Below are 20,771 nucleotides of genomic sequence, written 5' to 3'. Positions count from 1 at the left end.
TCATTAAAGATATTTTTTGAAACACGTTTTTATGTCAACTGATCAGAATATGTGGATGCAATTTGACATGTCCCGTGCACCAATTTGCTTTTCTTAATTGTTTCTATTATCACGTTTTCTTTCTTGTCTATATCCACCTGAAATTTTGTCTATATATTTCATATTTCATAACACCATATCACTATTCCTTTCAACTTAAAAGACATAATAATAGAAATGGCTTCACAGGCTACTGCTATATCGCTATTATCACATAAAGCTTTCTATCCACAACAGTCGATGAATATATCACCATTCAAAGGCTCTAAGATATGCATGTCTATTCTTTCTTCGGTTAGGCCTTGTGCGAAAACCAACATCACAGCCGTAGAGGAAGTAATAGGTACGTACGTTGTCCGCTCTAACTATAGGTCTTTTGACATCAAGCTTTCTATGGTTTAAAAAAAAATCAAAACCACACATAGTCACTGACGCATGAACAACACAAACACCTACAGACTTTTATTCACATCAAATATAAGTCGTCGTGCATTATTTGTTCCTTATTGAAATAATTTACTTCATTATTAGATTTGACGCCTTCCTTATCAATCCCCAACACTATGTCGTTTGCTCGAGAAGCCAGTTCTCACATCGTGGATCATCATGGAATGAAGGTATTTTTTTTATAAATTAAATATCCTAAAGATAATGGAAAAGGAATTCTCATGTAGTCATGAGTAGGGGCGGCAATTATTGACATGACCCCAATCCGACAATAAAAATTAGAAGTTTTTAGTAGGCTGACACGACTCATGAGAACAAGACTTGCATCCATTAATTAATGTAATGTTTTTATTATTATATGATAGGCAATAATTTTACCGCAAGTTGATGCTAACAAAAGAATGTATGAACTTCAAGAAAATACAAGAAGGACATTGATGATGACTTCAGACCCGAAAACGACACTAAAGCTAATTGACACGATTCAAAGACTAGGAGTTGGGTACTGCTTCGAAGAAGAAATTAAGAACATCTTAGAAAACCTTACACAAGTGCTACCGGATGACGATTTATACACAGTGGCACTAAATTTTCGTCTTCGTCGACAGGATAGACTTTATACCAATCCTGCAGGTATTACTGCGTAACATTAATGTTTACATTTAACATAAATAATCATCGTTGAAGTAACTCACAATTATTCGTTCTAATCTTGTAAAACCTTTTGTAAGTATTAAGTTTTTTAAACAAGTGACATAAATGAAACATATCACACACGTGATGCTTTTTCTTTTTTGTCACCTTTTTAGTAATTTAAAGCTGCATATGATTACGAAGGAAAAATAGGAACATTTCTAAAACGGGCACTTGGAACAAATAAATCTCCAAAATAGGAATATTAAATTTTCAAAAGCAGTCAAAACCAGTTAAAGCATACCGGCTCAACCGACCAACCGATTAAACCAAAATAGGAATATTATGTTGGATTAATTTCTATTCCGGGTCACAAGTCGGTGAACCGGGCCTAAGAGGTTTTAACAAGTCGGTTAAAGTCTAAGGGGTATTATGAAACATTCCATATGCTTGGTGGCCAAGTTCACCTTGTTGGCCAAGTTGACCTTGTTGCCCAAGTTCACCTTGGTGGCCAAGTTGAGTGGTGACCACATATTATGCTTGGTGACCAAGTTGGGTTACTAGTATAAATAGATGTACAAAGTTAGTGTTAGATACAACAACACAAAAAACCAACAATCACCACCAAAGATATTGTAATAAGTTTTTTGAGTTATATTTTCTGGTTATAATATAAGTCGGTTATTTCTAAGTTGGGCGTTAATTATCGTTTATCATTCTTGAATTGGTATCAAAGCTCGGTTCAAGAACGCGATAATTAACGGCCAACAAAGAAGGTGTCTCGATCGAACAAGTTGGTTTGATTTCCTGAAGAATTTGTTATCGTGGTTGATCGAACAAGTTGGTTTGCTCTCCCAAAGAAGTTGTTGTCATTGTCGATAGCATAGTTCGTTCAGTTGTTACTTTATTCAAACAAGTTGGGTTTGAGTAGCCATGGGTGACACGACTCCACCGCCGCCGCCAAAGGGGAAAGAGAATGGGCCATCTTCTGTTCAATGTCCAATGTTAACTACAACGACTATACCGTGTGGGCTATGAGGATGAAAGTAGTCCTAAGAGTTCACAAAGTTTGGGACACCATCAACTCGGGTGTCCCCGATGAAGACAAAAATGACATGGATATGGCCTTGTTGTTTCAATCCATACCCGAAACCTTAATCATGCAAATTGGAGATCAAGAAACTGCTAAAGCCATGTGGGATTCGATTAAAACCCGACACTTAGGTGCCGAACGGGTTAGAGAAGCACGTCTCCAAACCTTGTCAATGGAATTTGACAATATGAAGATGAACGAGTCAGATTCCATAGATAACTTTGCGGGCAAGTTATCGAGCTTTGCCTCGAAATCAGCGGCTCTCGGCAAAGTTATAGATGAAGCAAGGTTGGTAAAGAAGTTTCTCAAAAGTCTCCCAAGATAGAAGTATATTCAAATGGTTGCTTCGCTTGAGCAAGTGTTGGATCTCAATAAAACGGGATTTGAAGATGTTGTAGGCCGACTCCGAGCCTATGAGGAGCGAATCCGAGAAGAAGAAATTCAAGGGGGTGACCAAGGTAAACTTTTATTCGGTAAATATGATTCATCAAGCCATAGAAGTTTTGAATCTAACGGGGGACGAGGACAAGGAGGTCGAGGTCGCGGCCGAGGCCGTTTCAATAGCCAATACCGAACCCCTAGTACCGAACTAGGGTCATCAAGTCAGGGAAAAGTAAGAGTGAAGAAAGATCGGTCAAAGATTTTATGTTACCGATGTGACCAGTTTGGTCACTTTGCATCCGGTTGCCCGGACCGAGTTCAAAAGGGTCAAGAAGCAAACAAAACAGAAGCCCGTGAAAATTTTGATGATGCGGCGTATATGCATCAAGTTGTGTTATTAAATGAACAAAACCTAATACCAAAGAAATACGAGACCGAGCGGGTCGAAGATGATGTATGGTATTTGGATAATGGGGCAAGTAATCATATGACGGGAAATCAGTCATATTTTTTAGAGTTAAATGAGAACATAACCGGGAGGGTTAAGTTCGGAGATGGGTCATTTGTTCAAATCAAGGGAAAAGACTCAATTCTTTTCCAAGGAAAATCGGGTGACCAAGACTTGCTAACCGAGATTTATTATATTCCGGAGTTAAAAAATAATATAATAAGTCTTGGTCAAGCAACGGAGTCCGGATGTGACATTCGGATGAAACACGATCTTCTGACCATGTACGATGAGAACGGGAGGTTACTCATGAAGGTCAAGAGATCCGCAAACCGACTTTACAAAATACGAATGAAGATTGGAGCTCCCGTGTGTTTGCAATCAAAGATCAAAGATGATGCATGGCGTTGGCATGCAAGACTTGGGCACATCAATTTCGAGTTAATGAAATCGATGGCTAAGAAGGATCTTGTAAGAGGTTTACCACATGTTGAACACGAAAATCAGTTGTGTGAATCGTGTTTGGTGGGTAAACAAACGAGGCGTTCATTTCCGGCTACATCCTCGTTTAGAGCATCCCAACCTTTGGAGTTAGTTCATGGTGATTTGTGCGGTCCAATAACTCCATCCACTATCTCGGGTAATAGATATGTCTTTGTTATTATAGACGATTACTCACGATATATGTGGACGTTTTTATTGAAAGAAAAAGGTGAAGCGTTTGAAAGTTTTTAAGAGGTTTAAAGCCCTAATCGAGACGGAGGCGGGTTTACCAATGAAAACTCTTCGAACAGATAGGGGAGGAGAATTCACTTCACGTGATTTCAATCGGTTCTGCGATGAAAGTGGAATTATTCGGCATTTAACCGCCCCGTACACGCCGCAACAAAATGGCGTGGTAGAAAGGCGGAACATAACTTTAATGGGGATGGTGCGGAGTATTCTAAAGGCAATGCAGGTACCGAATTATATGTGGGGAGAAGTGGTCCGACATTCAACCTTTTTAATCAATCGGGTCCCAACCCGGGCCTTGGTTGATCAAACTCCATATGAACGGTTCAAGAAAAAGAAACCGATTATTGAACACGTTCGAGTATTTGGGTGCATGGCGTATGCTAAAGTTGATAGTGTACATCTAAAGAAACTTGATGATAGGTCAAGACAGCTCGTTTATCTCGGGTCGGAGACGGGTTCAAAAGCATACCGTCTCTTCGATCTGAACACCCGGAAAATTGTTGTTAGTCGGGACGTTGTGTTTGACGAAAACAAAGGGTGGAATTGGGTAAAGAAAGTCGAGAAGAATGACTACGAGCCGGGTATGTTTTCTATTGTTTGGGGGGTGCGGTTGACAATGGAACTGGTCAAATCGAACCCACTATTGAAGAAATGTCTACAAGTAACCCGGGTAGCCCAAGCTCTGAACCTGCATCATCGGTTCAACCCGAGTCCAACGACTCAGCCGAACCAAGTCATATTGGGCATAATTCCTCAACCCTCTCTCAAGTTCAGTCGACGAGTAATGGGTCACAGGTCCATTCGGGTGAAAATGAGGCCCAAACAGGTCTAAGACGTTCAACCCGAGTCTCAGTTTTACCAAGAAGATTACAAGAAGATTATGTGTTACATATTGACTCTGACTATGAGCAATTGCTTCTCACAGCAAGTGGTGAACCGAGTAGCTATTTTGAGGCTAAGTCGAACCAAGAATGGGTTCGAGCTATGAATACCGATATCGATTCGATAAACAAGAATGAAACATGGAGGTTAGTCGAACTTCCAAATGGTGCAAAATGTATCGGGTTGAAGTGGGTGTTCAAAATCAAACTAAATGCGGATGGAACGATAAATAAGTACAAAGCTCGGTTGGTTGCAAAGGGTTACGTGCAACAACCCGGGATTTACTTTGATGATGTTTTCGCTCTGATAGCCCGAATTGAGACCGTTCGGCTACTAATCGCATTGGCTGCATCTAACGGGTGGGAAATCCACCATCTTGATGTAAAAACGGCATTTTTACATGGTGAGTTGAAAGAAGTTGTGTTCGTTTCACAACCCGAAGGATACGAGAAAAAAGGCGAGGAGGCAAAAGTTTTACAAGTTGTCAAAGGCCTTGTACGGGTTAAGGCAAGCTCCCCGAGCTTGGAACACAAAGCTCGATAACATCCTACGAGACATGAAGTTTCAAAAATGTTCCAAGGAACAATAGATTTACCAAAAGACGGATGGGAAAAATTTTTTGATCGTAGCCGTATATGTGGATGATTTATTTGTGACAGGTACAAGCTCGAGTATAATTTCCGATTTCAAAAAGGGTATAGCGACCAACTTTGAGATGTCGGATCTCGGGAAGTTGACCTACTATCTCGGAATCGAAGTAGTCCAACAAGAGGACGGGATAGTAATTACACAAGAAGGATACGCCAAAAGGATTCTAAAGGAGACCGATATGCAAAATTGTAATCTGTCTCAAGTCCCGATGGATCACGGTGTGAAATACTCAAAAGCCGAGAATGAAGTCGAACTCGATGCAACCGAGTATCGAAAGGTAGTGGGTTGCTTACGGTATTTATTACACACTCGTCCGGATATGGCGTACTCTGTGGGTATTGTTAGTCGATATATGCAAAGCTCACGAGAATCTCATGGTATGGCAATACGACACCTATTGAGATATTTGAAGAAAACGACGAGTTACGGGATCAATTACGGGAAGAACGGGTCCAAACGACTTGTAGGTTATAGTGATAGTTGTCACAACATAGATGAGGATGATGGTAGAAGTACCACGGGGCATGTGTTTTATTATGGGCAATCTCCAATTACATGGTGCTTACAAAAGCAAGCGACAGTTGCACTCTCATCGTGTGAAGCCGAGTACATGGCGGCTTCAGCAGCCGCGTGTCAAGCTGTATGGCTCCGAGAGTTGTTGAGCGAGTTGACTGGAGAAACATTGCAGAAAGTTATGTTGAAAGTTGATAACACGTCCGCAATAGCCCTTGTGAAAAATCCGGTTTTTCACAACCGAACAAAGCATATAATGTCTCGCTTTCATTTTATCCGAGATTGCTACAAAGACGGCGAGGTCGATGTTGAGCACATTAGCGGGAAAGAGCAACGGGCCGATATCCTCACTAAAGTACTCGCAAGAATCAAGTTCACAGAGATGCGCGAGTTACTTGGAGTTGAAGACCTTACTAATCCGAATCAGAAATTAGGGGGGTGAATGTTGGATTAATTTCTATTCCGGGTCACAAGTCGGTGAACCGGGCCTAAGAGGTTTTAACAAGTCGGTTAAAGTCTAAGGGGTATTATGAAACATTCCATATGCTTGGTGGCCAAGTTCACCTTGTTGGCCAAGTTGACCTTGTTGCCCAAGTTCACTTTGGTGGCCAAGTTGAGTGGTGACCACATATTATGCTTGGTGACCAAGTTGGGTTACTAGTATAAATAGATGTACAAAGTTAGTGTTAGATACAACAACAACAACAACAACACAAAAAACCAACAATCACCACCAAAGATATTGTAATCAGTTTTTTGAGTTATATTTCCTGGTTATAATATAAGTCGGTTATTTCTAAGTTGTGCGTTAATTATCGTTTATCATTCTTGATATTAAACTTGAATCGCCTCTATCCTAGCTGACTCAAGCCACCAACCGAGCCACGAAGCATACTGACTCGGCTCAGCTCAGATGGGGTGGCCTTCTCTGCCTACCACAATCTTTTCCGGCAATCAAAACCTTCTCTGACGACCACCAACAAAGCCACAATCCAAGTCGGTGTAGCTCGGCAGATCTCCATCTTTGACGGCCATATCACAACGTGTGTCTTCTCCCTAAATTCATGTTTCTTTGCACCATGTTGCAGCGCTAATTTTGTACATTATTTTGATTTAGTTTGATTTTTAATTTCCATTGAACCCCAGAGGTGGCAATTGTGACCCATGGGTTGAATGCGTTGTATCAAAATGTATATGATGGGTCAGAACGGGTTTACATTTCTCGGTTTACTTTTTATTTTATTTTTTTTATGGAACGAGAAAAGCGGAGGAAAATTTTTAGTATTTTTACTTTTTAAGTTTTTAATTTATATTTCGAGTTATAATTTTTTAGTTATGTTTTTTACTTTTCTTGGTGAGGGGTTTTGAAATGGGTCAAAATGGGTTGAGATTTCAAAAACCTCTCATCAAAAAATTCAAAAAAAAATAATTAAAAATTAAAAAGTAAAAATGCTAAAAAGTTTCCTCAGTTTTTCTCGTTCCATAAAAAAAAGGAAAAAAAACCCCGAGAAATGTCAACCCATTTTGACCCGTTTCAATCATTTTCTTTTTTTAGTTTGACTCATTCTGACCCATCATATACATTTTGATACAACTCATTCAACCCAATGGGTCACAATTGCCACCCCTAAACCCTCAATTAGATCTTTCTGGATGACCCTGTAACGTTACATACTAGATATATATATATATATATATATATATATATATATATATATATATATATATATATATATGATCAGGATCATGAGAGAACTTTTTTGAAATTGAGAACTATGAGAACCATTTTGGATCACAAAAAACACAAAAATCAAAAAAGTAAAGAAACCAAAATTCTTATTTTATCATCCCGTTTCATAAAAAAATTCGGTTTAACTAAATTATATACACATATGTATAATATATACATATATGTACATTTACAAGTTTTTTTGTACACATGTGTATAATTTAAGATAAGTGACACTGTACATATGTGTATATTACGTAACTAAAGATTATATAAAATTATACATATGTGTATAATACTAAGAGAACCCTTTGCAAATTGAGAACTTTAAAAACCATTTTAGACCATTAAAAACACATTTAAAAAAATATTTTAAAAAATCATAAAACAAAAGATAATAAAAATTTTAAAAAGGTAAAAAAACCAAAACTCTTATATTTCATTCCGGTTTCATTAAAAAAAATAAAAAAAATAATTAAGAAAACAAAAAAAAACGTCATATTATACACATATGTATAATTTTATTTAATCTTTAGCTAAGTAATATACACATATGTACACTATCATTTATCTTAAATTATACATGTGTATAAAAAAATCATGTAAATGTACATATATGTATATATTATACATATGTGTATATAGTTTGGCTAAACCGAGTTTTTTTATGAAACCAGGATGTTAAAATAAGAATTTTGGTTTTTTTACTTTTTTCATTTTTATGTTTTTATTTTATTTCATGATTTTTTTATTTTTGGGTTTTTTGTGGTTAAAAATGGTTCTCGTAGTTCTCAATTTCAAAAAAGTTTTCTCATGATCCTGATCCTATATATATATATAGGTTTAAGTTCAAGAAAAAAATCAAATTATTGCAAGAAATGAGAGAAATGAATATGAGCCACTAGTTTTATTTTAGGTTTTAAATATTTAAAAATAAATAAAAAAGATGTAAATGCAACAATAAATGCACACTCTCTCTCCAATTAATAAAACTAATATAACCATAATAAATATATCTAATTAATATATCTAACTAATTTAACTATAATAATTAAAAAGATAAAAACACTACTTTAGTTTTATTTTTTATTTACTCATTTTTTATTTTATTCAACATAAATACAATTTATTCATATAATACTATTTCTTTGTATTAAAAAAAATAATTTCCACTCAATATATTAGCATATATCAACATATTTAAGTTCAATAAATATACAACCTACACAAAGTTATATAACCTACACTTGTTTTGAGCAATAAAAACGTACAATATATTATATAAACTACACAAATATACACATACCTACACATGCGTAGGTCGTATATTTTTCGTATGTAAGCTATATGTTTTCTTATTCTTAAAACAAATGTAGGTTATATGTTTTTATGTAGGTTGTATATTTTTTATTGACATTTAATGCAACTATGTGTAAGATAGGTTTTTGTATTATTCATCACAATGTAACTACATGTTGATGGATATTGATATATTGAATTTGAAGAAATTAGTTTTGAAAAGAAAGTAATGTATGAATAAATTGTATTTGTTAAGATGAAATTTTCGTGTGTAGGTTATATGTTTTCGTGTGCGTGTGTATTTTATTGATGATGAATTTTGGTGTAGGTTAAATGTTTTTCGTGTGTAGGTTATATGTTGTCTTATTCTTAGAACAAGTGTAGATTATACGCTTTTGTGTAGGTTGTATGTTTTTTGTTGATATCTAATTCAAACACATGTAAAATTGTTTTTTGGTATTATTCATCATAATGTAAATATGTGTTAATGGATATTAATATATTGAGTTAGAAGAAATTAGTTTTAGATAGAAATAAATTTTAATGTATGAGTAAATTATACTTGTGTAAGATAAAAATTAAAAAAACAAAAAGTAAGTTATAAAAATAAATGTGTTCTTAATATTTTCTAATTATAATAATTTAATTAGTTATATTAATTAAATAAATAAGTATTATGGTTTATTAGTTATATTAATTGAAGAAAAAGAATAATTAATAGTTTCTTTATTTAGCTTTAAACATTTAAAACTTAAAACAAAACTAGTGGTCCATATTCATTTCTTACATTTCTTGCAATAACATCATTTCTCTCTTGAACCATCCCCATATATATTCCAAACAATACTTATACACATTCAAATAGTCACCTTTAGTAGTCCACTTTTAGTAACTCACATTTAGTAAGTAAAATTCCGTAGTTCTATAGACCTAGAGGGGAGTTGTTCAGTAAGTAGTAAGTCAGGAGGTGAGTTGGTCAGTAGGGTAGTATTTACTAATATATCTATGTAAATGTAGAATGTAGTAATAACAATTTGTTTAGTTAAGCAATTCAATTGCAAATATGAATTCCCGATTATAAAGTAAAAGGAAGCCCGAACCCAGGCACATAAATTGTTCAGTAGGTCCAATTCGCGTAGAATGGAGTTTGTTAAATTCTAACGTGTTTTTGGAAGAACATGGATGTGGAAAAAGATTAGTGACACAATCTACGTTATGTGGCAGGACCTTCTACAAGTACTATTAATACCAATTTAACATCGCATTAACTATGTGAATTAGACATCATCTAAATTCTGTTAGATGTCTCCATAGTCTATTCCCTTCTAACACCAACTATTTATTATAATCTATAAGAATCTATTTTTTAAGTTCTAGTTTTTTTTTTGTTACTACTGTTATTTATTTATTTATTTATTATTATTATTTATTATTATTCGGGCTATCAAAGTATTAGCGTCTCCCACTTAATTGCATCAAGTTTTCTACTTCTTTATTGTTTTTAGTTTTCTTTATCTTGAATTGCCTTAGTGGGTCCCTCCTCCAACTTGACACTTAACTTTGGGTCTTCACTTTTGTTTTTCAAGTGCTAGTGTACTTCCGCTTTGTTTATGGCTTCATTGGTGGTTGCCGTAGAAGATGGTAGTTGCTCACGTCACGATCAATAAATAAATACGAATTAAACGACCAACTCTCGTTTAAATTAATTAGAAAATATAATTCAAAAAACTTATTACAACAATCAACTCTAACTCGGTTTAACTCTTGATGTACCATAACTTGGTTGCATATAGATGAACCCTAACTCACTTGTATCTCGCCGTTCTCATATGTCTAACACTAGTTGGGTGGGGTGGGTTATAATAAAAAAAATAGTTTTCTAAGAAGTGTAAGAATAAATCTAAACACTTGGATCTATGATTTAGTGGTTGAGATTGATAGTTTTTAAAATACCAAATAGTTTCCTAGAATCTATGATTTAGACTAAATAGTTTCCTAACTTTAAAGTTTATGTTATTCCTACTTTTCCTACAAAACTATGTCTTTTTATTTTAACCATTTTCCTAGTTTGGTTTATATAGCTTGCTAACAAACACGACTTTTTTCTCAAACTAGTGTTGGTGAAAAAACTATTTACCAATATAGCGTTCCTCAAAAACTATTTACCAAAATAGTGTTTTCATTTATTTTACATCTTTCTTTTATGATTTTAACCAGAATTCTTTCGTATTATTTATATATACTAATTAATTAATTAGGGCTGTATTTCTTTCCCTTTTTATTTTTGTAGCTATCAATTAATTAATTAATTAATTAGTGCTGTGTTTTTTTTCTTTGTATTTACGTTTTTAGCTTATCTCCTAACTTATCCATCATAGTCTTCTTCTCGTTTTTAATTTTTAAGTTGCTCTCACTAACTCCACTTTTACTTTTTTTTATTAATTATAAGAATCATCCAATATTAATTTAAATAACAAAACAAAAGAAAAGAAAATGCCACATACTTGCTGTAAGTTTGAATAAAATATGAATATATATAAAAAAGTTAATGGTCATTTTCGTTCTTATGGTTTGCTACTTTCGTCACTTCAGTCCAAAACTTGAAATTTTGTCAATTTAGTCCTCATAATTTTGAATCTTAGCCAATTACGTCCCATCTGTCTAACGGAATCTTGCTATGACGTTAGTTTAAGGGTATTTTTGTCTTTCTCCTTTTATATTGAGTTAATGGTCATTTTAGTCCCTGTGGTTTGATACTTTTGCCACTTCAGTTTATTTTTATTTATTTTTGTGTCTATAACCCTTAAGAGCATAATCCAAGCCCAGAACCATCGAGCAACCTCCAATACATCTATGCATTTACTCAGTTGATAACAGTAATCGTACCTCCCTCGTATTTAGTTTCTAGACATTTCCTAAACTCTCCCTTATGGTGGAATTCAATGGTAATGTGGTCAAGAAAATTCCCTGAAACCGAGTTGTACAGAAAAAACTAAAAATCGTTTCTTTGATTAATGTATAATAGTTGATTTCGACCCAGATTTTCATTATGATATTTTAATCTCTAAACCCTAACTATTATGCATTCATCAAAGAAATGATTTTTAGTTTTTTTCCTTATAATTCGGTTTCGGGGAATTTCTTTGACCACTTTTCCATTGAATTCCACCACGGGGGAGAGTTTATGAACCGTCTAGAAACTAAATATGAGGGAAAGGGGCATGATTACTGTCGTCGACAGAGTAAATCCTGTTTTAGTTGATGCTCGATTGTTTTGGGCTTGGATTATGCTTTTCAGGGTTATAAACAAAAAAAAGAATTAAATACATTAAATTGACAGATTTTCAAACTTTGGACTGAAGTGGCAAAAGTATCAAACCACAGGGACGAAAATGACCATTAATTCAAAATAAAAATGAGAAAGACAAAAATACCCTTAAACTAACGGCATAGCTGGATGCCGTTAGACGGATGAGACGTAATTGGCTAAGATTTAAAACTATGAGAAATAAATTGGCAAAATTTCAAACTTTGAACTAAAGTAGCTAAAATAGCAAACCACAAGGACGAAAACGGTCAATATAAAATCATTGATATCTTTGATTTCTTTTACTATTATATGTGAAATAAAGAAATGCAAAATACCTACTAGAGTATTATAAAAATATGATTACGTACAGAGATAACCTTCTTATTCTTTAAATCTAGTATATGCATAAATGTTACTGGTACGAAGATTACCAGGCAAGTATTTCGACCGTCTCGAACTATAATATTTTGATTATTGAAACTGAAATACGTTATAATTAAACTTGCTTTATGAAATTGAACTACTACGAACTGATTAAATACTTGTTTCGATCGTCGAGATGAGTTTAGTCGATTCAAAGATAAGGACGGCGAAAATCCTTGAGTCGGATTCAATCAATTCGAAGAGGGAGACAGGTGTAGATCGCCAAGTGGGATTGAGCCAAAACGGGTTTTGACGAACGGTGTCGTTAAAGTGAAGAACAGGGTAACTAGTGGTTGGTTTCTAAACAACTGAAATGTCGGGGAGAGGTTTAACCATAAGGAATTTCTTTGCTTTCTTTTTTTTTTCTAATTAATAAATAACATAAAAGAAAGATGTAAAATAAATGAAAACACTATTTTGGTAAATAGTTTTTGAGAAACATTATATTGGTAAATAGTTTTTCTAGCAACACTAGTTTTAGAAAAAAGTCTAACAAACACATTATCTATTATAATTACAATATAATTAGAAAACATAACAAACTATGACCAACTTGTTATTATTGGTCCCTCAAGTTCACCGACTTGTGACTTTAAGTATGAAATTACGTCCTACAATCACCCTAACTTATGACTCGAAATTGGTGGATCTTTATCTCCAAACTTGTCTCCTTTGACATGTCTGATTTGACTCACGACCTTGACATTCTCGGCTTTCACAACTATATTGGTTTTTATCATCTCGGTCTTTATCATATTAATCTTGATCTCCAAGAACTCCTCTTGACCCATAGTCATGTAAATTATGCTCCCCGGCCATTACCTCGGTTGAATGAACTTGCATATCCACTCCTCTAGTTGCGATACTGGTCAACTAATCGAGCGAACATTAGTCTTTCTTGATCTTTCTTTTTAGTGAGCAACTGGTTCGATCTAACAAATCAAACCCTTGGTCAGAACATAACTCGTTCAACCTATATGAAAACGAACTTAAATATGAACCGACTTGTCCAACCCCATTGCTCCTATCTGTTACAAGACTACGAACAAAACAACCCCAAACAACTCTTCAAAACCGAAACTCGTGTGTTCACGAAACCAAATTACGAATACCTCTCGTAAGACCGAATCTTGTGCAAAACCAACTCAACGTGTTGAATTTTGTGTTCCTTTTTCAAGCTTTTTAGCCATCGAATGAACAAGAACAACCTACTTTTTTTTAATTAAAAAAACAACTAATAATCGTTTTTCCTTTTCCTTTCGCAACCCAACCCGTGGCAACTTTGAATTATCCAAAAAAAAGGATAATGGTTTTTAATACTCCTAACTTTCCCTCATTGGTAGATAACACTCCCAACTTTCGATTTGTCGACTACCACTCACAACTTTCACCATATTTTCTTATACCACTCCCCGTCTAAAGGAACACTAACCTCGTTAATTTTTTGGACTAAAAATGTCATTCAAATTATTTGAGGGGGTAAAACAGAAATTTTACTTTTATTATTCAAATTATTCCGACAGCAATCCTCACCTTAGCCGTTACTCTCTCACTCGAAGAACGTGAGGTCTTAGCCTACATGATTACTCGTTCTATAAAATCCACAAACCCTAGGTCATCCAATAATAATAATAACAATAATAATAAGTCACCGACCGTACACAAATCTCCGGTATTCAACTGCGATTGCTTCGATTGTTACACTAACTACTGGTTCCGGTGGGACACGTCAGCTAACCGTGAGCTAATTCATCAAGTTATCGAAGCGTTTGAAGAAAACCTTACCAGTAGTGAAAATGAACAGGTTAACTGCAGCGGCGGCAGGAAACCTAAGAAGCTGAGTTACCGGAAGCTCGCCGGAAAATCCTTAACTCCGCCGCCAGTGGTTTCGGTTTCGATTTCGCCGCCGTACGACGTCGCATTAGCTGAAGAATATGCGGAGGAGTCGCCACCATCGCCTCTGTTGCCGGAAATGGATGAGACGGCGGTGGTTAGAGGTTCTCCGGCGAGAAAGGTGGCGGCGGACGTGAAAGGGTTGTTTAATTGGCGTTTATGGGGAATTTGGAGTCCGTGATATTAATAATAATATTGTGGGGAATGAAATAGGAAATAATCATAAAGATAAACATTAATCCGGTTTACTTTTTTATAATATTAATTTTATAAAAGTTTTACCGGTAAGTGTTTATTTTTAACGATTTTTATTTTTGGTTATTTTGAAGAATATTAATTTTTAACATCTCGATGTGTGTAAAATTTCTGTTTTACCCCCTCAAATAATTTGAATGACATTTTTAGTCCAAAACATTAAGGAGGTTAGTGTTCCTTTATACATGGAGTGGTATAAGAAAATATGGTGAAAGTTGGGAGTGGTAGGCGACAAATCGAAAGTTGGGAGTGTTATCTACCAATGAGGGAAAGTTGGGAGTATTAAAAACCAATATCCAAAAAAAACACTTGTTTATCACCTTCATGCCTTTCGTAATTATTTAATCACAAAAGCTGAACTCCACAGAATGAGAGTTGCTCATTCTGATCGTACTACGATACACAACCGGTCGACTAACCGTCTTTTTCAATCGACTGATGATAGAACCCAATGACGCGAGCAGTAACGGCGATGACAACCCTTGAACTTGGTCGTCAGTCACGATTTCTTCTCAGCGTGGCTTGGTCCCTTCGACGATGTGTCTAACTCACACAGCGGCGGCGAGCTCTTCTTCCGGCAGCGACAGCTTAGCCGATTATCGATTTCTTGAACTTGTCATTGATACCAATTCAAGTCCTGATCGATATTCAAACACAAAGTAAACAATTAACTCTCGTTTAAATTAATCAGCGAATATAACTCAAAAAACTGATTACATCAATCAAACCCTAACTCGGTTTGACTCTTGATGAACCCTAACTTGGTTGCATCTAGATGAACCCTAACTTGGTTGCATCTAGACGAACCATAACTCGGTTACATCTCATTTGTGCCTTTAGATGAACCCTATCTCGCACGTTCTCATAATGTTTAACCATAACTTGGTTTATATGGTTTATATATAGAGAGTAACCTAACTTATTAGCCAAGACATTACCTATTATAATTACAATATAGTTATGAAACATAACGAACTATGACCGGTTTCACCAAATTGTGACTTGGAGTCTGAAATTACACCCAATAGTTGCCTGAGAAGATGGTAGTCCTCGGAGTAGAAGGCTCCACTAGCTGCCAGTAAGGCCGTCGCAATCTTTTTTTTTTTCTGTCTAAAGGTTATAATAAAATTGTGGTCTTTACATACAAAACATTATTTTCGATCTTGTGATTCACATGTCATCTTTGTGTATGCATAATTATAGACCACAAATCCTGTCGTCTAACAATTTCATAACCAAAATTGCCTACTTGTTTAGAATTTTGCGGCCTTAAAAAAGTGGGGCATAAACCATTGCTTTATTTCACTTCCTCTTGAGCCACCCATGGCAGCCTACATGCTGAGAATTAGGCAGCATCATAGCCGAGTCCAAGCCGCCATGCATTGTGTCTAGGTTGGTGGCTTCAGTTGGCTAGGATAGAGCTGAGTTAGAGAAGGGTTAAGCACACTGGGCTCCTTAATAGCCTAATCTTCCCTCTTAGGCTTCACCTGTAGCCGAAATGCAACACGTGTCAGATTGCGATTATGCCAAATCAACTTTTATGGGTTCTAGTGTCCAGCTCAAATGCTATCTAGCCGTGCCTAACAAATATAGATGTTTTTTCAATTATTAGACTATGTGTAGTGGTTTTAACTAAATGTTTAGTTAAAATGACATCTTGGCATCATGTAGGCAAAAATGAATTCATTAAATGCCTATTTTAAATCAAGTGTAGTGATTTTAACTAATACATTTATTACTCAATCAATTTTTTATTTACTAAATATTTTATCATTCAATAAACATAATAAATTAAATAATAAAACCACACAATAAAATATTAGAAATAAAATAAAAGATACAAGCATGTAGGAATAAAAAACAATACCTTAAATAAAAAAAGGACACTTCAAATTAAAAAGAACTACTAGAACATTTATTATATTATACATAAAGAAAAAACGAATACCCACCGTCAAGATATGTTTACGTAAAGTGGGTTATTGTATCGAAAGCGTTCATTGCGGGGATGCTTTGTTTATTCGGATTCACGATCGCAATAGAGAAATGTAGAGACAACAGGGTTGGGTGTTTTTTTTGTGCTGAAAATGATTAAAATTGTTCGTTTATATAGTGTAAAAAATTATAATTCTTACTATTATTATTTTTTTGTATTACTATTTTGATCACCCAACAGGCCAACAACTCCAAGGCGAATTTTCGAATTCAATATTTTCTATTTTTGTATTTTGTAGCAATGACGCCCGCTAAGGGCATAACGGAAGAAATGAAAGTGCCACTTTCACCATTTCGTAATGGTTTTAACAAGAAGTTAGACATGCCATTTGTTTAACGTCTCAACTTATCTCCACCACGTGTAGTTTTAGTATTGCCTACGTTTGAAATTTCAATATTCAATGCGTATTTTTTAAAATTTATTTGATTTAAATACTTATTTGGAAAATTTTTCAAAAAAAAATCATTAAATAATAATTAAGTTTTGAAATTTGTTTGATTTAAGTCAAATGTATATCTGTAATTACTAAATATTAACCAATATTCATATTTGTTGCATTTAGGTCTCATAGTTTTATTATTAACGTTTATATGGTTTACAAGATTCGAACACTTAATGAACTTGTGTAAGTGTATAAAAAACATTTTTTTGAATAGTTTAATGGAACATCGAAGAAACTTGATTAAAAAAGAGAGGCGTTCTAAAAGTTCTATCATGCTAAATGTAATCTTTTGGTTGCTACAGCAGAAGTTTTTCAAAATTTCATGGATGCAAACCACGAATTAAAGAAGTCATCAAGTGAAGACATAGAAAGGTTGTTAAGTTTATATGAAGCTTCACATTTGGGTTCAAGTGGGGAAGATGTTCTCTCACATGCCAAGGAAATTACTACAAGACATCTCAGCAAATCAGTTTCACTATTAAATCCGAAAATTCATAAAAAGGTAGTTGAAGGGTTAAAGCTTCCCAGGCACATGAGAATGCAAAGGTTAGAAGCAAGAAGGTATATTGAAGAATACGGTAATGAAGATGATCACAACCCAATTCTGCTAGAGTTTGCAAAGATTGACTACAATAAGGTCCAATCAGTCCTCCAAATGGAGTTGGTTGAGGTAACCAGGTAAAAGACTGTTTTTTTCTTTTATTATAACGTTTTATAAGTTATATAAGTTAATTAGTTATTTGAGTATTGATTTTAATTGTAGGTGGTGGGAACATCTAGGTCTATCTAGTAAATTGGGTTTTCGAGATCGACACGTTGAGTGTTTTTTGTGGTCAGTGGGGCTTTTACCCGAACTGAGTTTCTCAGATAGCCGGATTGAGCTGGCTAAAGTCATCGCTATTATGTTGGCTATTGATGATATATATGACACTTATGCTCGTATGATGATCTTGTACTCTTTACGGAAGCAATTCAAAGGTTTGATTACATTTAGCCCCCCTCACTTAAGCGTTAAATTGAGTTAAAACATAAATTTTAATTTGACAGATGGGATTTGAAAAAGACTCCCGAACTTCCTGGGTACATGAAAAGATGCTATGAAGCATTGTATAACACAAACAGTGAGTTATGTGACAAAGTTCTAAAGGAAAGAGGGCTGAGTGTCCAACCCTTTCTACGCAAGACGGTATTTTACTTATTTATTTATGTCAATGTTTTCATGTTGATGTAATGAACATGAACATGTTTTGATTCTCTATCCTTCTTATTCTAGTGGATTGATTTGGCGAAAGCTTACATGGTGGAAGTCGAGTGGCTGAAAAGAAGTAGAATACCAACACTTGAAGACTACATTGAAAATGGGGTTACAACTTCTGGAACATGTATGGCCATGGTGCATCTATTCTTCCTCGTATCCAACGGGCTTACACCCAAAAATACGCAACATCTTCTAGATCAATACCCTAGTTTTTTTACTTTGGCCGGAACCATTCTTCGTCTCTGGGATGATCTGGGAACTGTTAAGGTACTATTGGATAATAAGAAATTATAATATATACCCCTAATTATGACATATTCAAATTATCACCGTTTGATTTGAACTAAAGAGAATTCAATGTTTTATTACATAGGAGGAACAAGAAAGAGGAGATATGTTATCAAGCATACATTTGCTCATGAAAGAGAAAAAAATCACATGTGAGGAAGAGGGAAGGAAAGAAATACTGCAAATGATCTATGCGTTATGGAATGATCGGAATACTGAGCTAGTTACACCGGATGTCGTGCTTCTTCCTATAATCAAAGTCTCGCTTAACATTTCCAGAGCTTCTCAGGTTGTTTATGAATATGATAATGATAGCTACTTATCAAGTGTAGAAAATCATGTAAAATCTTTGTTCTACAAACCAATTGATGTCTAGTTCTATAAACCTATAACAAATGAAAATAAAATGTTATCAATAGTTCTATAAACCTATTGATATCTAGTTCTACAAATCTATTGTTCTAGAATCTTTGTTCTACAAACCTATTTTATCTATTTTACAAATTTATATTAAATGAAAAAAGTGTTACTTCCTTTTCGTATGGCATGTAGTTCAGAACTTCACATACATGTACTTTAGACTTTAAATCACTCAATTCCATGTTGTTTAGAGTGTGTAAGCTGTAGGCCTATAGTAGTTTCCTTGCAACTTAATTTGTTTGTGCCATGTTGTTCAATGTGTGCAAGATTATAAGAGCACCTCCAACGTGGTCGTTCACTGAAGGTCCGCTCTTGTCGGACGAGTAGGTGGTAGATGGGTCAAGATGTGGCCGAGGTCCGTTGGGTGTAGGTGTTAGGGGTCAAATTATTCACTATGATCCCGAAAGATATCATGTTGCCTAGAATCCTTAATAGATTTGGTATCTTAAGCCTTTACTTGTTATATTTATCTAATTATCCTTGAAGGTTACGCTTTTTGATTAAAACGACTAGTGGACTAAGCTAGTAAACCTAAAATATCGGAGCCTCGAACATATTTCACATGAATTTATGAAGAATAGATCCATAACAACCGCAAAGAAGAGTTGATAGAGGCGCCAAATTATTAAGACAAGTTGTTAATTCTTTTTCTATTGAATAAGGCTATGGTGGATAACCTAAGACACTTACAACCCTCACTACACACAAATTATAGTACTCCAGCAATAGTTCATTACTAGTTCTGGAGTTGTAACAATTTTTTACTTAATAATATTTCTAAGGAATGCAGATAATTATCCCCTCGTGAGATTTTATGCCAGAGATCTTGACAGGGATCAAGGGTTTCCTTGTATATCCTGAGCCATTTACTGCTTTATCACTCACACACTTACAATGTCCTGAAAAACATGCTACCTCACTTACAAAGTTTGATCACTAAGTTGTTTTGGTAATTTTTGACCAAAACAGTTTGGCGCCCAGCGTAGGGTAAGTGGTTTATTTCATCTTTAAATCCATCCTAAAATTCGTTCTAAATCATTATCTTTCCAAACTTTAATCGAAATTGGCGTGCCAATCAAAGTTTACCTCTTCCTCAATGCAGTCCTCTACCTCCGGAGTTTCACAGCTTCTTCCTTCTCCACCTTTTCTTCATAGGAAAAACACTAATGCCAGAATACCATCTCAAGTTCCGGAGGATCTACTAGCATGCCTGATCCAACTATAAAGCCTTCCTCTAGCATGGCTGCTTAAGGAACCCTCCAATGTAAGACTTATCCTTATGTCTAATAATGAAATATTAGATATTTTGTCATAGTTAAAGGAACATATAGAGCAACAAGAGGCAACCAACACATGTTTCATGAGAGATTTCTAGGATATTAGGGCTCAAGGGAAGAAACCAGTTGAAGAAGTGGTCACTCCACTCCAACCCAGAACCTTGAACTTCGAGGCCTCTAGAACCCTAGAGAACCGCTATGATGATTTCCTACCCGTGCAGTCAGCCACTAGCTCAAGCAAGCCAATTCAAGCCACAAGAGCTGCTACCACCAGAGAATTTGGTGTCATTCCGAGAACCTCAGCTAGGGATCCCGACACTGGTAACATTATTTATAATAATACTATTCCTGTAACTAAT

The 20,771-nt window shown here is 35.1% G+C and overlaps 1 pseudogene across 1 annotated transcript; it reads left to right on the top strand.

Annotated features, from left to right (window-relative positions):
- Positions 1 to 200: 200 nt before the first annotated feature.
- Positions 201 to 19,227, top strand: LOC143613537 (monoterpene synthase TPS4, chloroplastic-like; annotated as a pseudogene). Its single transcript, XR_013150141.1, has 8 exons — positions 201 to 382; positions 571 to 656; positions 852 to 1,119; positions 17,472 to 17,847; positions 17,933 to 18,147; positions 18,217 to 18,355; positions 18,443 to 18,694; positions 18,801 to 19,227. The product of XR_013150141.1 is annotated as a monoterpene synthase TPS4, chloroplastic-like (transcript).
- The last annotated feature ends 1,544 nt before the right edge of the window (positions 19,228 to 20,771 follow it).

Source organism: Bidens hawaiensis, unplaced genomic scaffold (genome assembly GCF_021521415.1).
Source record: "Bidens hawaiensis isolate Kalapana, Puna unplaced genomic scaffold, B.hawaiensis_p1.1 tig00000237_1, whole genome shotgun sequence".
NCBI lineage: Eukaryota > Viridiplantae > Streptophyta > Magnoliopsida > Asterales > Asteraceae > Bidens > Bidens hawaiensis.
This window is presented reverse-complemented; position numbering and strand designations above follow the sequence as displayed.